The sequence below is a fragment of the Melanotaenia boesemani genome, chromosome 5 (assembly GCF_017639745.1).
Source record: "Melanotaenia boesemani isolate fMelBoe1 chromosome 5, fMelBoe1.pri, whole genome shotgun sequence".
Lineage (NCBI taxonomy): Eukaryota > Metazoa > Chordata > Actinopteri > Atheriniformes > Melanotaeniidae > Melanotaenia > Melanotaenia boesemani.
In genome coordinates, this window is record NC_055686.1 from 4,181,824 (window position 1) to 4,201,426 (window position 19,603).

General features: G+C 41.7%; 1 long non-coding RNA gene across 1 annotated transcript; it reads left to right on the forward strand.

The window, feature by feature from the left end:
• Nucleotides 1-4,818: 4,818 nt before the first annotated feature.
• LOC121640597 lies at nt 4,819-19,326 on the forward strand. Its single transcript, XR_006010533.1, has 3 exons — nt 4,819-4,890; nt 4,990-5,073; nt 19,249-19,326. It is a non-coding gene; the product is annotated as an uncharacterized LOC121640597 (long non-coding RNA).
• Nucleotides 19,327-19,603: the final 277 nt, after the last annotated feature.

A 19,603-nucleotide genomic window follows, 5' to 3' on the forward strand; every position in this document is an offset into this window, starting at 1 on the left:
GAAAACGGAATAACTAAAGTGAGTTTGGTAGTGTTGGCCAAGGAACTGAAAAGGAAATTAGGTGAAGTGGAGATGGCAAGAGTGTTAAATGACGGTAGTTTGCTAATTGTTTGCACGTCGGAGGAACAGAAAAGAAAAGCGTTACAGCTGGAGCATATTTGTAAAGTTTCAGTGAGTGAAAGGAAAGTGATTGGGGGAAAAAGACAGCTCGAGGAGTGATTACAGGCGTCCCTTTGGATGAAGATTTAGAGAAGTTTAAACAATGTATGGGAGGAGAGGTGATTGGAATTAGACGACTGATGAACGTGTTGATGGACAAAGTGTGGCGAGTATGTCGCTCTTGTTGGAATTCCAAGGAGCAGTACTTCCTGAACGGGTGAAAGTTGGGTGTTTGAGTTTTTTGGTGAGGGAGTGGGTCCCGCCTCCACTCCGGTGCTTTAAATGTCAACGATACGGACATATAGCAGCTGTGTGTAGGGGAAAGCAGAAATGTCCAAAGTGTAGCGGGGATCATAAAAGTGAAGAGTGCGAAGAGAATGTCAGATTGAAATGTGGGAATTATGGAGGGCAGCATGCTGTTACGTATGGGGGATGTGAAGTCAGGAAAAGAGCTGTGGAAATTCAAAAGGTGAAAACAACGTGCAATATTTCCTATGCAGAAGCACTAAGAAAGTTCAAGGCAATGGAGAAGAGAGAAAGGATGACAGACCTATACGGAAAAATGTTGAAGCAGATGCCAAGATGACCACGGAAAAACTGATTGTATTTTTAGCCTATATTATAAATTGTACAGATCAGGCTAAACATAGAACTGATAAAATTAAGATTATTGTGAAGGGGCGGAAAGATTCTTGGGTGTGGAAGGTGTTACATGGGAGCAAGTTAACAAAAAGCTGGAGGAGGACAGAGGCAGGAGGGAGCAATTGATAAGATATCCTGATTGTTATACAATGGAACGCAAGAAGTTTAGTGGCAAATGGTCAAGAATTGAAAGGATATTTGCAGAACTGTAAACAGAGACCAGATATAATATGTGTTCAAGAAACTTGGCTTAAGCCATGCCTGGATTTTTGCATTAGGGGGTATTCATGTGTGCGGAGAGATAGGCCAGATGGAAATGGTGGAGGGTGTGCAATATTTGTTAGGAATGGGATGCAGTATAAAGAAATAGTGAAAGGAAGGGAATTAGAATTTATTATCATAGGAGTATGGGCAAAGGAGGGAAAAATTTTGGTGGTAAATTACTATAATCCGTGTAGGCGGTTAACATTAGAGAATCTCCAGGAGATCAGTATCCATTTGAAGGGAAAGATTGTGTTTTGTGGTGATTTTAATGCACATAGCACTTTATGGGATGGGTATGATGATGGAAATGGGCTAATAGTTGAAGAATTAATGGAAATAAAAAAATTAGTATGTTTAAATGATGGGAGTGGAACAAGGATTAATGTACAAAATGGAAGTGAATCAGCTATAGATTTGACGTTAGTATCAGAATCTATTGCAGGTATTTGTTTTTGGGAAGTTGATAAGGAAACAACAGTTGGTAGTGACCATTATCCTATTAAGGTAGGGATCAGTTTGAGAGAAAGTGACATGAGTGGACTAGAAAAATGGTGTTTTAATGGAGTGAAATGGGGCAGATTTAGTTATATTTGTGATAAAGAAATGGGGAAAGTTGGTAAAAACTTGTGTTAATGATTTTAATAATGGGTTGTGTAATGTCATCCTGGGGGCAGCAAAGCAGACTATTAGAAAAAGAAGCGAACGGGGATAAGAAGATTGTCCCATGGTGGACAGATCAGTGTAAGGAGGCTATCCAAAATAGAAATAAGGCTTTTAAGGTGTTTAAAAGAAATCATTGTTTTCAAAACCTATGTGAATATAAGCGAAGGCTTGCTATAGTGAGGAAAGTGGTAAAGGATGCCAAGAGAACATGTTGGAGAAATTACTGTAATTCATTAGAAAGTCGGACAAATATAAATCAAGTTTGGAGAACAGTAAGGAGAATGTCGGGGGTGATAAGAGGGTAGGGTGTCCCGTCATGACCTGTGGAGAAAGAGCCTTGTTGGACGATAAAAGTAAAGCAGAACTGTTAGTACAGTACTTTAGCAAAGTGCATAGCACAGCAAATCTGAGTTTAGAAGAAAAGAAAGCAAGAAGGAGAAAGTTGAGAAATTTAAGCATAGTTTGGAGGAGAGATGGGGACTATGTTGAGATGATTAATGCTGAGTTCACAATGTTAGAGCTGAATAAGGCCTTAGGTGGATGTGGAAAAACTGTTCCAGGAGGAGATGATATAACCTATTGTATGCTGAGAAATCTGAGTGTAGAAAGTAAGAAGGTACTATTGAGGTTATACAACCAAGTTTGGGCAGATGGGCAGACGGCGATTATAGTACCAATAGTTAAACCAGGTAAGGACCCTTGTGCAGCAGAAAGTTATAGACCTATAGCGCTGACGTCTCATGTGGGGAAAGTGATGGAAAAAATGGTAAATCATAGATTGATATATTTCTTGGAGAGAAAAGGCACACTGAAAGGTCATCAGTATGGATTTAGAAGAGGAAGAAGTACAGTGATCCCTCTTTAATACTGGAAACTGAAATTAGAAAGGCTCAAGTGAATAAGGAATGTGTTGTGGCAATTTTCTTTGACGTGGAAAAGGCATACGACATGATGTGGAGGGAGGGACTATATATAAGACTACATCAGATGGGCATCCGGGGAAGAATGTTAAAGTGGGTGAAGAGTTTTTTATCAGGTAGATGTATATCGGTTCGCGTTGGGAAAGAGTTTAGCTCTGAATATGAGGTAGAGAATGGCACTCCTCAGGGCAGTATAGTGAGTCCAGTATTTTTTTCCATTATGATTAATGAAATTTTCTGTAATGTTGAAGCCTCAATAGGCTGTCACTTTTTGCTGATGATGGGGTAATGTGGACAAGAGGTAGGAATATTAAATTTATTGTTAAAAAACTACAGCAAGCTATTTGCAAAGTGGAAGCCTGGACTCTAAGATGGGGCTTTAGGTTTTCAGTTACTAAAACAAAGGTTATGTTTTTTACCAGAAAAAAGTTAGATAATGATATTAATCTTACTCTATACGGGCAGAAATTAGAGATAGTAAATGAGTTTAAATATTTGGGGTTGTGGTTTGACAAGCATTTGACTTGGAATTTCCATATTAAGAAAGTGGTGGAGAAATGTAAAAAGGTGGTGAATGTGATGAGGTGCCTTAGAGGGCGGGAATGGGGGGCTAGTCAAACAAGCTTGAAAATGTTATATGTAGCATTGATTAGATCAATTTTGGATTTTGGGTGTGTGGCATATGGCTCTGCTTCTATAGTAGCCTTGTAAAATTAGATCAAATCCAATATCAAGCTTTGAGGATCTGTTGTGGAGCAATGAGGTCTACCCCAGTCTCTGCACTCCAGGTGGAGGTAGGAGAGATGCCACTGAAGTTCAGAAGGTTGCAGATGGCAGTGTCATACTGGGCAAACCTGCGTGGACATAGAGAGGATCATCCCGGACTTGGAATGCTAAAGTCATATCAGGAGAAGGAGAAAGCACAGTTATCTAGTTTTGGGTGGATAATAGAAAAGATAACCCGGGATGTTGGGGTGGATACATGGAGCTGAGTCCAACTATCTCCCTCCCTTCTACTCCAATATGGATGGAGACAGAGCCTGATGTTGATTTAAGTTTATTAGATAAGGAATGTCACAGTAAGATCAATGCAACAGGATATATCAGGAGAGCATATGGAGCATATGTAGAACTATACACAGATGCCTCAAGGTTAGAGAATGGTACTGTGGGCATTGCCTGTGTCGTTCCAGACATAGGTGTGGTTATAAGTAAGAGGACAAATGACAAGTTAGCGGTCTACACAGGGGAACTACTTGCACTGGTTTTGGCATTGCAATGGGTGGAGAAAAATGGTCCAAAGAAAAATTTTGATAATTTCAGATTCTAGTAGTGCTTTACTTAGCATAAAAAATATTCAATCAGAAACTAGGATGGACATTGTGCAGGAAATAGTACAAACAATAAATAGAATAAGATCAGCAGGGAAAGCAGTGATACTTATGTGGGCACCAGCACATGTGGGGATAGATGGTAACGAGTTAGCAGATAAATATGCTAAGAAGGGAGCGACTAAAGCAACTGTGGATTATCCGGTCGAATATAGTAAATCAGAGGTGAAAAGTATTGCTAAAGTGGGTATAAAAACAATGTGGCAGAAAGATTGGGATGAGGGAGTGAAGGGTAGGTTTTTTATACTGTCCAGGGAGAGTGGGAGAAGCAGGGGTGTGTGCAGGCCTTAGCAGGAGAGAAGAAGACATTATAACACGGATAAGATTTGGACATACAGGACTAAACAGTACATTGAAGGTTATGGGGAAACATCTGACTGGAAATTGTGAATATTGTGAAGAACTAGAAACAGTAAAGCATGTTCTTATTCAGTGTACAAGATATGACCAGGAGAGGAAGGTACTTGTGGCATACTTAAAAGAATGTCAGGTCCATTTTACTATTGAGGCTATATTGAAGGGGTGCGCGAAAAAAGGTGTAGTAAAAGCAATTATACGATTTTTGAAAGAGACCGGTATAAGTAGCAGGATTTAGTGGATAAAGGTATAAACCGAGCATATGGGGACCATCCCGGCCCACACTCCATTCCGGAAGGTGGCGGTAATGCACCTTAAGTTGTTTGCCAACCGCCATTAAACACCATATGAAGAAGAAGAAGAAGAACGGAGATGGCGTCACTCTCTCTAGAGGCAAAAAAATAATCTGACTTCCGGGTTTACTCTGCACGCTGCAACGTCTTGGCCCCGCAAGCCACATCACTCCTGGAGGATCAGTTTAACTTCTTTTCAAGGTATTTCTGCAACCTTAACTGATAAAAACTTTAAACTATAGTTGGAGACTTCGACGTATGTTGGATTTATACGATTGTACGTTTCTGTCCTCTGCGGAGGTTCAGCTCGCTGGGGAGAAACGACGGCGTGGAAGAGGGACCGGACAAAGACTCGTTGTCGAGGGGCCCTCGTCGGGAAGGAAGGTGAGAATTAACACACCTTGGTGTGTGTTACGTGTTTGCTTTCATCGGCGAGTGGTAATATTCCTGTGAACTGTGTGGTTGTGATGTTTGGTGCTTAGTGATGTTAAGTTGGTCTCGTGTCGAGATCAGTTGTCCAGACCTGCGTGAAGCTGCCCCCCCACCCCACGCAAAACAGTGAAAATGGTCTCGATCGTTTGTGCTGCGTTAGTGCTGGTTTGTCCAGAAAAAAATCGTTTGTGCTGCTTTAGTTTCTAAAGGTTAAATAATATTTCAAAAGTTAGACCGTTCACGCAGCCCCACGAAAATGGTTGTTTACAATTCGTCCGATGTGCAGCATTTTATTACCCAGAAAACTGGAGAATAATTCATTTTACAGAGAAGAAGGTTGTAGTGTGTTTTTAGAAGAAGGTGGCATTGTGTTTTGATGATAGTCATCGACAATTTAATCATCCAGCTTCTACCTTGTTTTAATCCAATATCCAAAAAAGTTTGTTGTATAAATTTAAAAAACGTTTGTGCCGGAAAACCTGGAGTTTGTGTCGTAAAATCAGTTTATGGACCAACGGTTTTCTTGTCAGCCCAAACATTTTATAACGGAAAAATCGCTGTAATCTTAGTTATTTTTCCTTCTCCTTAAACAGCAATTCAGTTTTACTGGTTCTCAAAAGATTGAAGGTAAGTAAAAAGCAAGTAATATTATCAGTTAATACGATCCAGACTTCAAGAGCTGCATCCTTCTAATGGACATCATGCTGTAACTTGGCATCATTGCCAAGAAAGGTTCATCTAATGAATGCAAAGACAAACCAGTTAGATTTTCCTGGAGATTTACATCCATTTTATATATATACAAGACCCAGATGAGTGAAAAATGGGTCTAAATGTGTAACATGGATGTTAAAACACATGTTTCATGTGACTGCAGTAGATTAATAACAGGTTAATGAGAATACTTGGTAACAACTACTCAAAGCTATTGATGGCATATATACACGACAGAATTATGTCAAATTCAACACCATTCAAGTTTATTTATGCCTACCTGCAACCTCCTACATGTATTTTCTAAGTTAAAGTATAAATCAGTGTTTAATATTTCATAGTATTTACCATAATTTACAACCACTCATACAAGAGGATGACTTCAATATTATTTAATTTCTTTTACTGGGGGATAAATAAAGTCCTCAATGAAGTTGGTTGCAAATTAGTAAAAGAGGCCGTAGTACTGGAAAAGGGAAGCATGGCCACTCCTAGGGCCGGAGTCTGGACAGAGCTGAGTGAGCAGCTTGGAAACAGGATCTCTGCAAAGGCGCTGTATACTATAGTCAAATTAAACCCATACAGTGTCTGGTCAGCTTTAGGGTTCAGTAGTCAGACCAAGGATCCAGAGAATAGTGACACAGAAACATCCGAGTCAGGTTTTTCTCCTGGACTAAATAAACAAGGAAGAATTTTTTTTGCTGGCAGATGTCACTCTAGTGCAAGTATTAGGATAAGTAAAAAGTAATAAAGTAAGTAGCAAGTAATCAAACAGACTCTTATAAAGTGGTGTCTACTATATACAGAGTAATATATACAAATATACATGCATTATTGTCTGATACCTCTTCTTAATGGATCTGTATCATTTGGAAACCAGATTTTCTAAGATTTATCTTCCTGAGTGTTCCTACAAAGTAAAACTCTCTTAATGCTTTTTTCTCATAACATGTTGCTAATAACAGAACATGAGCGATCCTCTGTGATGTGGATGCTGTTGTAGAAGGATTACCAAGAATCTGGAATGAGTAAAAGTATAACTAAATGTATTAAAGGGAAATGAACACAGACAAATTACTTGCAAGTAATGATGAGCTGGTCGTTCCGACTCGCATGAAGTCGAAAGAGACTCTGGGGAGTCAAGAGGAAAACAATACTTCTACATTTCTGTAGAAAGAATCCTCCTTCCTGAAGACCTTGGGTGGACACACAACTCCAGGACTGGCGTCAAAGCAACCTCACATAGTTGTGTCTCCACCAGAACCAGTCTAAGGGTCTGAGGCAGGACCAGATAAGGTCATCTTACCCTCGTAGTGAACTTTTAACAGAGCGTGTACATGAAGAGAATGAACCTTAAAAGTCAATTAAAGCATAATGAGTAAAAATGTACAATGTAAAAAGTGTAAGTAACAATCAATGAATAAATGAATGAATATATAATGAAAGAAATAATGGATAAATGAAACCCTTAATGAAGTGAATATATAAAGCGATAAGGATATAAGTCACATTTCTTCCACAGTGCTGAGGAATTTAAAGCTTACATCTTCCCCAGATTCTCAGTATTGATGTACAGTGTTGTGTTATCATCCTTCTTTTACTAAAGTCAATAATGACATATTTATTTCTATTTACGTTTTATTGTTTTACATAGTGTGTCAGGTTATTTTCTTTGCAGGACGCTGTCAGCCCTTCCTCTGAACTTTTCCTCCTTTCTCTCTGTCCTTCATCTCTCTGAGTTTTTCTTCTCTCTCTCTGTTTCTCTTGCGCTCTCTCTCTCTCTCTCTTCTCTCTCTTTAAACTTGACTTTTGAGCTTGGCATCAGTAATTTTGCTATGACATCTTTCATGTCTAAGGATTTTCTGATTTCTTGCTCAATAGAAAGAACAGCCAGGGAGGACAAGCCCTTTCTGTGTCATTGGTGTTTTGCAGGTATGTTTTTATGAGTTGAGTTTAGGAAAAGCTTCTCTCACCAGAAGCTACAGTAAATGGGGAGAGTAAGAAGGAGCCCTAGAGTGCAACACTTAAATTTGGAGACAGGTCAACAATGTTGCGAGGCCATGAGAGGTGAACCCGCGTTTATAGCGTGTTTGTCTATATATTATATACACACACAGTATATCCTAATGTCTTGAATTTCACAACCCTTATTTGAAATTGTTGTGGCTTTTGCCCGGTCAAGTCCCCTCTACTCCGAGACCGAACTCCGACCACGAGAAGGAGCGTGCCTCCCGGCTGGAGCTTCTTTCTCTCTTCTCTTCCTCTTCCCCGGTCGGCCTCCTGCTTCGACAGTTAACTTCACTCGCGCGTTAAAGATAATCTGACTCCGATACTTTCTTTAAATGGTTATTGCAGTGCACAAAGGATGCCGGTGAATTCAGACAACACGAACTAAACCAAGCTCGTTCCTCGACCCCCTCCCAAACAGTTTCTAGGAGTTTCCCTATTAGTCCAGCCGTACACATCTGTTTTCTTCTCTACTCAGCCTTCCTTCCACACTGCACAACTCTTGAGCCTCGTGATTCCACTCAGCTCCCCAATACACACACATCTATACACATCTGCCCTTATTCTTACACAATCCTTGTAGGGGAAAAACATCTCCTGATCTTTCTATTCACAGAAGCTCCTGTTTACTCTGGCTTGTTTCCCTCGCATTCCGTCCAGGTCATCTCGCCCTCGAGTTAGTCACGTAGCTCTTACTAATCAGAAAGGGTCGTTCAGCGAACAGTGTCCTGAGTTAACTTTTTCACCACAAAATCACTCATTTTCCACAACGAAACCACCCAGAATATCGATTATTTATAAGACGTCCAATTTCAAAACTTAGTGGGATAACAGCGTGCAAACAAGAACTTGAATAACTGATCGATGTGTATCTTCTTAGAAAAATAGCGATGGTTTCTGCCGCCAGCAAACTGATTCATAATTCATTGTAGTTAAGTTCTAAGTGTGTTTTACTGATAAATTCTGATAAGTTTAGCTTAGACCACAGTTAAATACTGAGTTGTTTGTTGAAGCTCCCATCATCTATAGTAGTGTTTGTAGTTTATTTCATGATCCTAAGCTATTATCTGAGAGCAGTTTGTAGCTTTAGTAGAAAGAACAACAGACTGAATTTTCTGGATTTTATGTTAAGGCGGCGGCAGTGGCTCAGGCGGTAGAGAATATCGGAAGGTTGGCGGTTCGATTCCCACTCCCGCAGTCATCTGTCGTTGTGTCCTTGGGCAAGACACTTAACCCTCCTTACCTCCAGTGCTGGCATCGCTGGTGTATGAATGAGTGGATGAATGTTCGGTGATGGTCGGAGAGGCCGTAGGCGCAGACTGGCAGCCACGTTTCCGTCAGCTTGCCCCAGGGCAGCTGTGGCTACACAAGTAGCTTACCATCACCAGGTATGAGTGAGGAGTGGATGAATAATGGATTCACAATGTACAGCGCTTTGGGTGCCTTGAAAAGCGCCATTTAAATCTAATCCATTATTATTATTATTATTATTAAGGAGAGAGTATAAGAGGCCAACCAGACAGTATTGTTTGGATGTAGTGGACCTTTGATTAGCATTAGCATTGAATTTGAAAACTTTCAAATTCCTGCATCAGAGGCCTCCTAAAACAATAGATTCTAAGTAAAAAATAATTTAGCTTATTTTTGTTCTGTATCTTGGTCTTTTTTGGTTAAATATATAATAGTTGACAGTTGCTGAATGATTCTAATTTCATGCTATTGTAAAGTCAATATATCATGGTAAAATAGCATTTTAATAAACTTCAGGTGGTGTCAGAGCAGAATGTACAGAAGTTGCAAAGAGACAATGGTATCAGGTCTCTGGTTTATTGCAAAAACCAAGAATTTAAACATAATGTTTCTGTCCTTTTCATAAAAATCTGGCTTTTTAATTAAAGTTGTGTTACGTAGTCTACAGTTTTGTGTTATTTTAACATCAGGTAGACAGGAACTGATCTGTAGTAACTGGTTTCATCTACTGTGCTATCCAGTTTGTCCTTGTTGTCATTTCTATATCTCTAATCATGTTAAATAATTGAGATCTCAATTTCAATCAAAATAATCGTGATTATCATTTTTCCCACAATCGAGCAGCCCTATCTGAAGACATTTCGTTTTCACGTTGAAATCCGCGTCAATAAAACGTAGCTTGACATTAATATATAGGGCACTATGTGCGGCTTGACCACAGGTCCGTAGCGGTGGCGAAACATTGGATTGTAGCCACGTCCTTCACCACACATATCCAGGGCAGTGAGACCCTCCGCTATGCCGTTTGTCCAACGTGTTGATGAGTTTATGAAATCCCAGGTTCACTGTGTTAACTGAGAAAAAGGTCTGTTTGTTTATAAGGTTTATCTCTCTGTGTCTCTGGATTATTTAGACATGACTCACAAAAATTGAACATTTTTCTATTTTCTTGTCGCGTCGCAAGCCCCTGTGTTCACGTCTGCGTGAACGAGCGCAACATTTTACATGCACGAATGTCGCCCGTCGCTTGGCTGGAGGAGGGCAGCAATTTCTGCCTCATCGCGCAAGTTCGATAGAAAAGTAGCGACATCGCCTCCCGTGTGTCCAGCCCATAACTGGCGAGGTGTTTGCAGCTCACGCTGAATAAAGCACGGGGCTGTGGGAGGAGTCTGCAGCAGAGCCCTGCAATGCCAGCTGCGCTCCATTTGCAACTGAAAACGGCACAAGAGGAAACTGCGAAGGACAAAAATCCTTTCATTTTTATGATTGTTGAAAACCCAGATAGTAATTGCGATTAAAATTCGATTAATCGCCCAGCCCAGTGAATAACCTGCAGAGAGCTGGGACCAAAGGCTACCTTCAGTAACACACTACGCTGCCAGGGACTCAAATCCTGCAGGGCCAGATGTGTCCCCCTGCTTAAGCCACTAGCATGTCCAGGCCCGCTGAAGTTGCTAGAGAGCATCTGGATGATCCAGAAGGGATTGGGAGAATGTCATATGGTCAGATGAAACATAATTGGAACTTTCCAGTAAAAACTCAACCTGTCATGTTTGGAGGAGAAGGAATGCTGAGTTGTATCCAAAGAACACCAAACCTACTGTGAAGCATGGGGATGGAAACATCATGCTTTGGGGCTGTTTTTCTGCAAAGGGACCAGGAAGACTGATCCGTGTAAAGGAAAGAATGAATGGGCCATGTATAGTGAGATTTTGAGTGAAAACTTTCTTCCATCAGCAAGGGCATTGAAGATGAAATGTGGCTGGGTCTTCCAGCATGACAATGATCCCAAACACACCGCCCGGGCAACGAAGGAGTGGCTTCGTAAGAAGCATTTCATGGTCCTGGAGTGGCCTAGTGTTAAAGAAAACCCTAAAAATGCACAAGTAATAGAGAACAGGTATTTACCCACCATATACTTTTACCTGAGGTTTTCTTCTAGACGTGTTCTTTTATCCAGATCACAGATGACAGGAAAATTCTCTCAAGATTACAAAATGTATTAATTACAATTGATATAAGTTTTTCTTTTCACTGGTTACAGAGAAAAAGGAGTTCTACTGTTTGGAACCCAGACAGAACTCCCGCTAAGCTCCTGGACCCAGTTTTTGGCCTCTCCTAAGCTAGATAGTGATTGGATGCCATCTCCAACTTAGTCAACTGTGATTGGCAGGTCCCATCCTTGCGTCCGCCCCGTTTGATACAGGTTTCCTGTTTTCATGCACATCACAGTCACATGTACACAGAGACGCAAAGTGCAGACTTTCTGTTTCATCCTAAACTATTTTACTTCTTATAAATTCCCCACACTGTGTGTGTGTGTATGTGTGTATATATGTGTGTATATGTACAGTGCATCCGGAAAGTATTCACAGCGCTTCACTTTTTCCACATTTTATTATGTCACAGCTTCATTCCAAATTATATTAAATTAAGCTTTAACCTAAAAATTCTACACACAATACCTCATTATGACAAGGTGAAAAAATTTTTTTTTGAGATGTTTTGAATTTATTAAAAATGGAAAACAAAGAAATCACATTTACATAAGTATTCACAACCTTTGTCATGGAGCTCAAAATTGAGCTCAGGTGCATCCTGTTCCCACTGATAAGCCTTGAGATGTTTCTACAGCTTAATTGGAGTCCACCTGTGGTAAATTCAGTTGATTGGACATGATTTGGAAAGGCACACACCTGTCTATATAAGGTCCCACAGTTGACCATGCATGTCAGAGCACAAACACCAAGCATGAAGTCGAAGGAATTGTCTGTAGACCTCCGAGACAGGATTGTCTTGAGGCACAAATCTGGGGAAGGATACAAAAAAATTTCTGCTGCTTTGAAGGTCCCAATGAGCACAGTGGCCTCCATCATTCGTAAATGGAAGACGTTTGGAACCACCAGGACTCTTCCTACAGCTGGCCAGCCGTCTACACTGAGCAGTCTGGGGAGAAGGGCCTTAGTCAGGGAGGTGACCAAGAACCCGATGGTCACTCTGGCAGAGCTCCGAGCGTTTCCTCTGTGGAGAGAGGAGAACCTTACCAGAAGGACCACCATCTCTGCAGCAATCCACCAAATCAGGACTGTATGGTAGAGTGGCAAGACGAAAGCCACTCCTTAGTAAAAGGCACATGCAGCCCGTCTTGAGTTTGCCAAAAGGCACCTGAATGACTCTTCAGACCATGAGAAACAAAATTCTCTGGTCTGATGAGACAAAGCTTGAACTCTTTGGTGGTGAATGCCAGGCGTCCATGTTGGAGAAACCAGGCCACCGCTCATCACAGGCCAATACCATCCCTACAGTGAAGCATGGTGGTGGCAGCATCGTGCTATGGGGATTGTTTTTCAGCAGCAGGAACTGGCAGGATAGAAGGAAAGATGACTGCAGAAATATACAGAGACATCCTGGATGAAAACCTGTTCCAGAGCGCTCGAGATCTCAGACTGGGGCGACGGTTTTATTTTCAGCAGGACAGTGACCAAAAGCACACAGCCAAGATCTCAAAGGAGTGGCTTCAGAACCAACTCTGTGGATGTCCTGGAGTGGCCCAGCCAGAGTCCAGAACGTGAATCCGATTGAACATCTCTGGAGAGATCTGAAAATGGCTGTGCATAGACGTCTCCCATCCAACCTGAAGGAGCTTGAGAAGTACTGCAAAAGAAGAATGGGCCAAACTGCCTAAAGATAGGGTGGGCTAAGCTTGTAGCATCATATCCAAAAAGACTTGAGGCTATAATTGTTGCCAAAGGTGGATCAACAAAGTATTAAGACAAAGGCTGTGAATACTTATGTAATTGTGATTTCTTCGTTTTCCATTTTTAATAAATTCAAAACATCTCAAAAAAAACCTTTTTTCAACCTTGTCATAATGAGGTATTGTGTGTAGAATTTTGAGGTAAGAACTTAATTTAATATAATTTGGAATGAAGCTGTAACATAATAAAATGTGGAAAAAGTGAAGCGCTGTGAATACTTTCCGGATGCACTGTGTGTGTGTGTGTGTGTGTATATATATATATATATATATGATATATAATATATATATATATACACTGGGGGAAATAAGTATTGGACACGTCAACTTTTTTCTCATTATATTTATTTCCAAAGATGCCATTCATGTGACATTTCTTCCAGACACTGGTATTAACTCAAATAATCCACGCATGAAAAGAAATCACAAGATTCAAATCCATAAATAGTGATTATGTGGAATTAAGTGCAATAACACAGGAAAAAAGTATTGAACACACTATCTGAGACTCGTTTAATACTTTGTGGAGAAGCCTTTGTTTGCAATGACTGCTTCCAGACGCTTCTTGTATGTATGAACTAATCGCCCACACTGCTCAGAGTGTGATTTTTGCCCATTCCTCCGCACAGATTGTCTTCAAATCTTGAATATTCTTTGGTGCCCTCTGGTGAACCCCTATCTTTAGTTCTTTCCACAAATGTTCAATCGGATTTAGGTCAGGTGATTGACTGGGCCATTCTAACACATTGATTTTCTTTTTTTAAACCATTCGAGAGTCAACTTTGCCGTGTGCTTCGGATCATTGTCCTGTTGAAAGGTCCAGCCACGTCTCATCTTCATCATCCTGGTGGATGGCAGCAGGTTCATCTCAAGAATGTGCCGATAGATGTTTCCATTCATTGCTCCTTCAATTATATGAAGTCTGCCAGTACCCCGAGATGAGAAACAACCCCACGCCATGATGTTTCCACCACCAAACTTCACTGTTGGTATAGTGTTTATTTGGGTGATGTGCAGTGCCATTTCTCCTCCAAACATGGTGTGTGTTGGGGCATCCAAAAAGTTCAATTTTGGTCTCATCTGACCAGACTATATTCTCCCAGTATTCCACAGGCTTATCCAGATGCTGTTTAGCAAACTGTAAACGAGCTTCAACATGGCCTTTTTTTGAGGAACGGAGTCTTGCGGGCTGAACGTCCATAGAGGCCATGGCGGTGGAGTGCATTGCCTATCGTTTTCTCTGTAACACATTTGTACCTGCTTGCCTCCATGTCTTTCTGGAGCGCTTTCCGGGTGGTCCTTGGCTCTTTGAGAACTCTTCTGACCATCTTTCTGACTCCCTGGTCAGAAATCTTGCGAGGAGCTCCTGTGCTCGCCTGTTGATGATAAGGGTGATAGCTTCTTCCACTTGCGGATAATGGCCCCACGGTGCTTACTGGAATAGCTCAGATTCTTTGAGAAATCTATAACCATTCCATTCTGATGCTGAGCAACAAATCAGGCTGCGAAGGTCTTGAGAGAGCTCCTTAGCTTTTACCCATCATGAGATGTGTCTTGTTTGACTACTTAGTAAAAAAAAAAACAACCTGTTTATAGGGCCATCAATTAGGAATAACCCAGCGATGTTGGTTTGCAACTTAGTAGAAGTACAAAGACTAATTACTTTCAGGTTTGAGATGGTATGGTGCCTTTCCTTGCCAAACTATACAGCTTTCCCATGGTGTGTTCAATACTTTTTTCCTGTGTTATTGCACTTAATTCCACATAATCACTATTTATGGATTTGAATCTTGTGATTTCTTTTCATGCGTGGATTATTTGAGTTAATACCAGTGTCTGGAAGAAATGTCAACATGAATGGCATCTTTGGAAATAAATATAATGAGAAAAAAGTTGACGGTGTCCAATACTTATTTCCCCCATTGTATATATATACACACAACATATTACCCTATTTTAGCCTCGCTGCACTAGCTCCCTGTACGTTTTAGGAATTGATTTTAAAGTTTTACTGATTACTTTTAAAGCTCGTTTAGTCCTGGCACCTGGCTACATTACAGATTTACTGACACCCTACGAGCCTCCTCCCGCAGCCTTAGATCCTCAGGCAGGTCCCTTTAGCTGTTCCAGGGTCGAAACTCAAGACCAGGGATCTGGGATTCACGAAGACCATCCTGGCAGGGGTGGAACCCACACATTACCTGCCTGCAAGGACCGATCAAATGGTCTCAGGTTGGCAAGATTTGCCCCGTGTCCACTGAAGTAAGGAAAGGAGAGGGGACGAGTCTGTTGTCCCGAGTCCGAGCCAGCCAAAGGAACCAAACAGGAGTTGATCGGAGTCAGGAAACGCTGGGAGATGAAACGGCTGCACTCAAATCCACTTCCTCTAGAGCAGGGGTCTCCAACTCCGGTCCTCGTGAGCTACTGTCCTGCTGGTTTTCTGATGTCTCCTACTACAACACGACCTCTGCACAAGCCTGTTAATGACCTAGTGATTTGAGTCAGGTGTGTTGCATCAGGGTAGAACCCAAAACCTGCAGGACAGTAGCTCACGAGGACCGGAGTTGGAACCCCTGCTCTAGAGAACCGGCCCAGAGGACCTGTCAGGCTGGCCTTCAACTTTAACCAGACGTCGTTTCCCCCGATGTCTGCGGGCTCTACGTAAAGGTGGAGCGGGCAACTGGCACAGGTAGGCTGGAACACCTGAGAGGAAAGGGGGTGCAGAAGGTTTCTTGTCCACGTTGACTCACATAGGCCAAGATTTTGAATGCTGGCCGCAGGTTTAAAAGAGTTTTGGTGATCATACACTTGTAGAGAGTTAGCTTTTGCGAATAATGATAGACAAAACTACTATTAATAAAAACAAGTTTCACGGAGTCAGAGAGCAGGCCACACACCACAGGCGCCATCTTGATTTCCCAATCAGAAGTCGCGGCAAGTCCAAACATAGAAAAGAATTTGATCAAAGCCTTGGTAACCGCTCTAGCGGTGATCCGGCGTAAGGGAATCACTTCTGGATACAGAGTTGCGGAGTAAATTAATGTTAACAAAAAAATTATTTCCTGATTGTGTACACGGCAACGGACCTACACAATCGATAACTTTTTCAAATGGTTCACTCACAACTGGGATCAGGTGCAATGGGGCACATGGAATCTTCTGATGAGGCTTCCCAGTTATCTGGCACACATGACAGCTACTAACATGGTGAATGATGTCTTTCTTCAAACCAGGCCAGAAGAAATGCCTCAACACATTTTATTCACTCCCATCTGTCCTGACCAGTGATCATCGTGCGCCAGGTGCGGTACTTGCTGTCGAAACGGGCGCCGTATAACAATCTGTTCTTCTACATTCCAGTCCTCACATAACAACCGGACACCAACGTTGCAATATTACTTTGTCTTTCATGTAAAAAACCACTGCTAACTGTTGCTAACTTGTCAGCACTTACCACCTCTTTGAAGCACTTGTGTAACATAGGGTCCCTCTGTGCATCACCCAAGCGTGCACATAAAATAGGGAAGGGGGAGCTAACGGGACTGCTGAGCCTCCTGAACTTTTACGTCAGAGGCTGTTTGCCCGTTTCCTCTGTTTCTTCCCCACCAGCTTCACATTATCTGAAAGAGATGTTGAAAGAAAACTGTCAGTCAAATCAATCATCATCTTTCAACTTATGTCAAAGTGCCTGAGAGCGTGTTATCATACATGTCTGTTTACTGACCTTAGGGGCATCCAGCACTTCAAGAGCAGGAGTTACTTTGCCTCCGGTGATGTCATTCCCAAAAGAATACAGACGTTAGCAACAGGCAACTCATTACAGACAGCCATAGGAAGTACACCGGTCGCCAAGTCTGTCTTTAGATGTACTAAATGTACAGGTCGGGGCACGTATCCCAATTCTACTCCACGCAAGATTACACTGTACCCTGCATTTGTCTGAGCTTTCGGTGAAGGGCAGCGCATCTGCTCGAATGAGCGCCTTGGTATCCCTTAACATTTTCATTTTCACAGGTTCTGATGAATCCTCAGGCAGAGTTACAAAGCCATCCATAATAAATGGTGCAAAACATGAGTCCAGAGTTGTCAGCTTTGCTTCCCTTGCTTTTACCAGTCACAAATCCCACTCCTTTTTCTTTAGGAGGTGAGGATTGACCTTTCTGCTTATTTTTAAGTTTCAGACAGTTTCCTATTAAGTGCCGTACTTTGTGGCAATAATAACAAGTGCGTTCTTGAACGCGAGGTTTGGTTGATTTCATATTTTCAACAGCAGTGTTTTTTCACAACTGGCTTATATACCGTTTTTCGACTCAGCACATATTTGTCAGCAATTACAGCAGCAGCCGACAAAGTAGCCACACGCTGCTCATTTAAATAAACTACCACACTCCTCGGGTAGCTGTTTCTTAATTCCTCTAAGAGGAAAGTGCTCACACCACCTGAAGAGCACCACCGGTCAAAGAGACTGCCTTTTTTCCTGTTCAAATTCAACGTAAGTCTGGGATTAGGTCTTTTGATACGTTCTAAATTTCTGTTGGTAGGCTTCCGTACTAATTCATAAGCTTTGAGTACTGCAGTCTTCACAGTGTCATAGCACTGGCTGTCAAGAAGAGGGAGCCCTGCTACGACCTCTTGAGCCTTCCCTTTTAATCTGCATTGCACAAGAAGGGCCCACTAGTCCTTTGGCCACTTCAAAATTAGCGCCATTCTTTCAAATGCTGCTAAATTGCAGTCTCCATCCTCAATACTGAAACAAAAGGAATAAATTAAGTGATATCAAAGGGGACTAGAGGGGACCGAGGCATCTGATGACCCGCTAGAGCCATCAGTCGCCGGTAAAGTGGACCGGGTTTGAACTTCCAGGTCCATACAAACGCATGCGCACCTGCTTATCAGTCTCGATTTCCATGTGACGGATCTCGAGCTGCAAACTGCGCTGATGCTCCAACTGCAGTCTTGTCAATTTCATCCTCAAACCGGGCATCTAGCTGGGAGGAACCTGAGCCATTCTCAGAGAGGAGCAGATCATACTAATGAAGAGTGACAGGGGGAGTCATCCTGCCATCCCCCACAGAAGATGCTTCCTCGACACAAGCTGAGTCCAACTGACAATCACGCTCAGTCTTGCTAGGTCCCACCTCCTCGGGGCAGACCAGCCACCACAGGCAACAATGCAGATATCACTACTACTAAACAAATTGAAATTATATGCTCACACCGTATCCTCCAATAATAAAAAAAAAAAAAAAAAAGCTCCCGGATGAGCCCCCACTTTTGTTAGGACCTTGTCTTAAATCCAGGGAAATTGGGTTCAATAGCAAAACAAACCGGACCAAACTTAAAGATATATACAATAAAATTTATTACAAAACCCTGTTCAAAAAAAGAAAAAAACAACAAAAGGTGTCCAGTAGTCGGTATATCAAGACCGGTAAAGGTAAAAAGAAAACCAATTAACTTAATGTATCCTCAATTGGCCTAAATGGTACACAGCTGCCCTGTATGCTGGCACTTCCTCCTCCTTAAAGGCCTGGAGTCCTTCTGGTTGGCTGGAAGAGAGGAAGTGCGGGACTGTAGTTGTCCACTAACAGAAGAGGCAGGGGTTTCAGAGATTGGTCCCACCGAAGAGTAAGCTGGACTGGAGGCGACCAATCAGGGAGGTGGAGAAGAGGAGGGAGGTCACTGCCGCATCCACACCCGATTGCAGAGAAGCAACCGAGCAGCAGAATGTAAATTACTACAACCAGCAGGCCACAGACCTGGACATGTGAAATTAAGTATTATAAACTTTATTTATAGTTTTTAGACAATAATGCATGTATATTGCATATATTGCCTCTGGATAGTAAACACTATATAGAGAGTCTGTTTTATTGTTATTTATTTTATTCCTTATTTTATTACTTATCCTAACACTTGATATGGACCGAAGTGCAACACAGAGAGACTGTTAATTATAACCATGTCATACCATACACCCATCAAAGAAGTTTAACCACTACAATTTAAGAAGTAGAAGAATTAACAAATTAAAAGAGATTTTTTTTTTTTTACATTGGCGAGCCACTGAATTTCTCAGGGACCTATTCAAATCACCAGCTATGGGTGCTGGAGACTCACTACATTGAGAACCTATCAGGCTCCTTCAAATCCAGTTTTATCTTTCTTTTTTATTTCAGTGTTACCTGCAGCAGCTGTTGGTGATTGAAGAGGGGGTTCCCTGGAAATGGAGTCGGGACAAGCTGGATCCAGAGCCCTCTGCATAGAAGAGGAACTGTGGCCCAATCAGATGTGGAAAAGAGTGAAAAAAGTTGGAATGAGCAACAGGGCACGTGGGTCAGGTGTAAACCTTGATGTAGAGTGTACACACTGCCAAGTAACTCCCTCAGCTGCTCTGTATGTGGTGAAGAGTTTGACGACCAACAATCTCTCCAGAGACATTTAACAGAGAATCCTTTGAGTTGTTTGAACCATAAGAAATGTTTGAAAGTAACACAAAATATAAAATTGCGTAGAGAGTTCACACAGAGACAA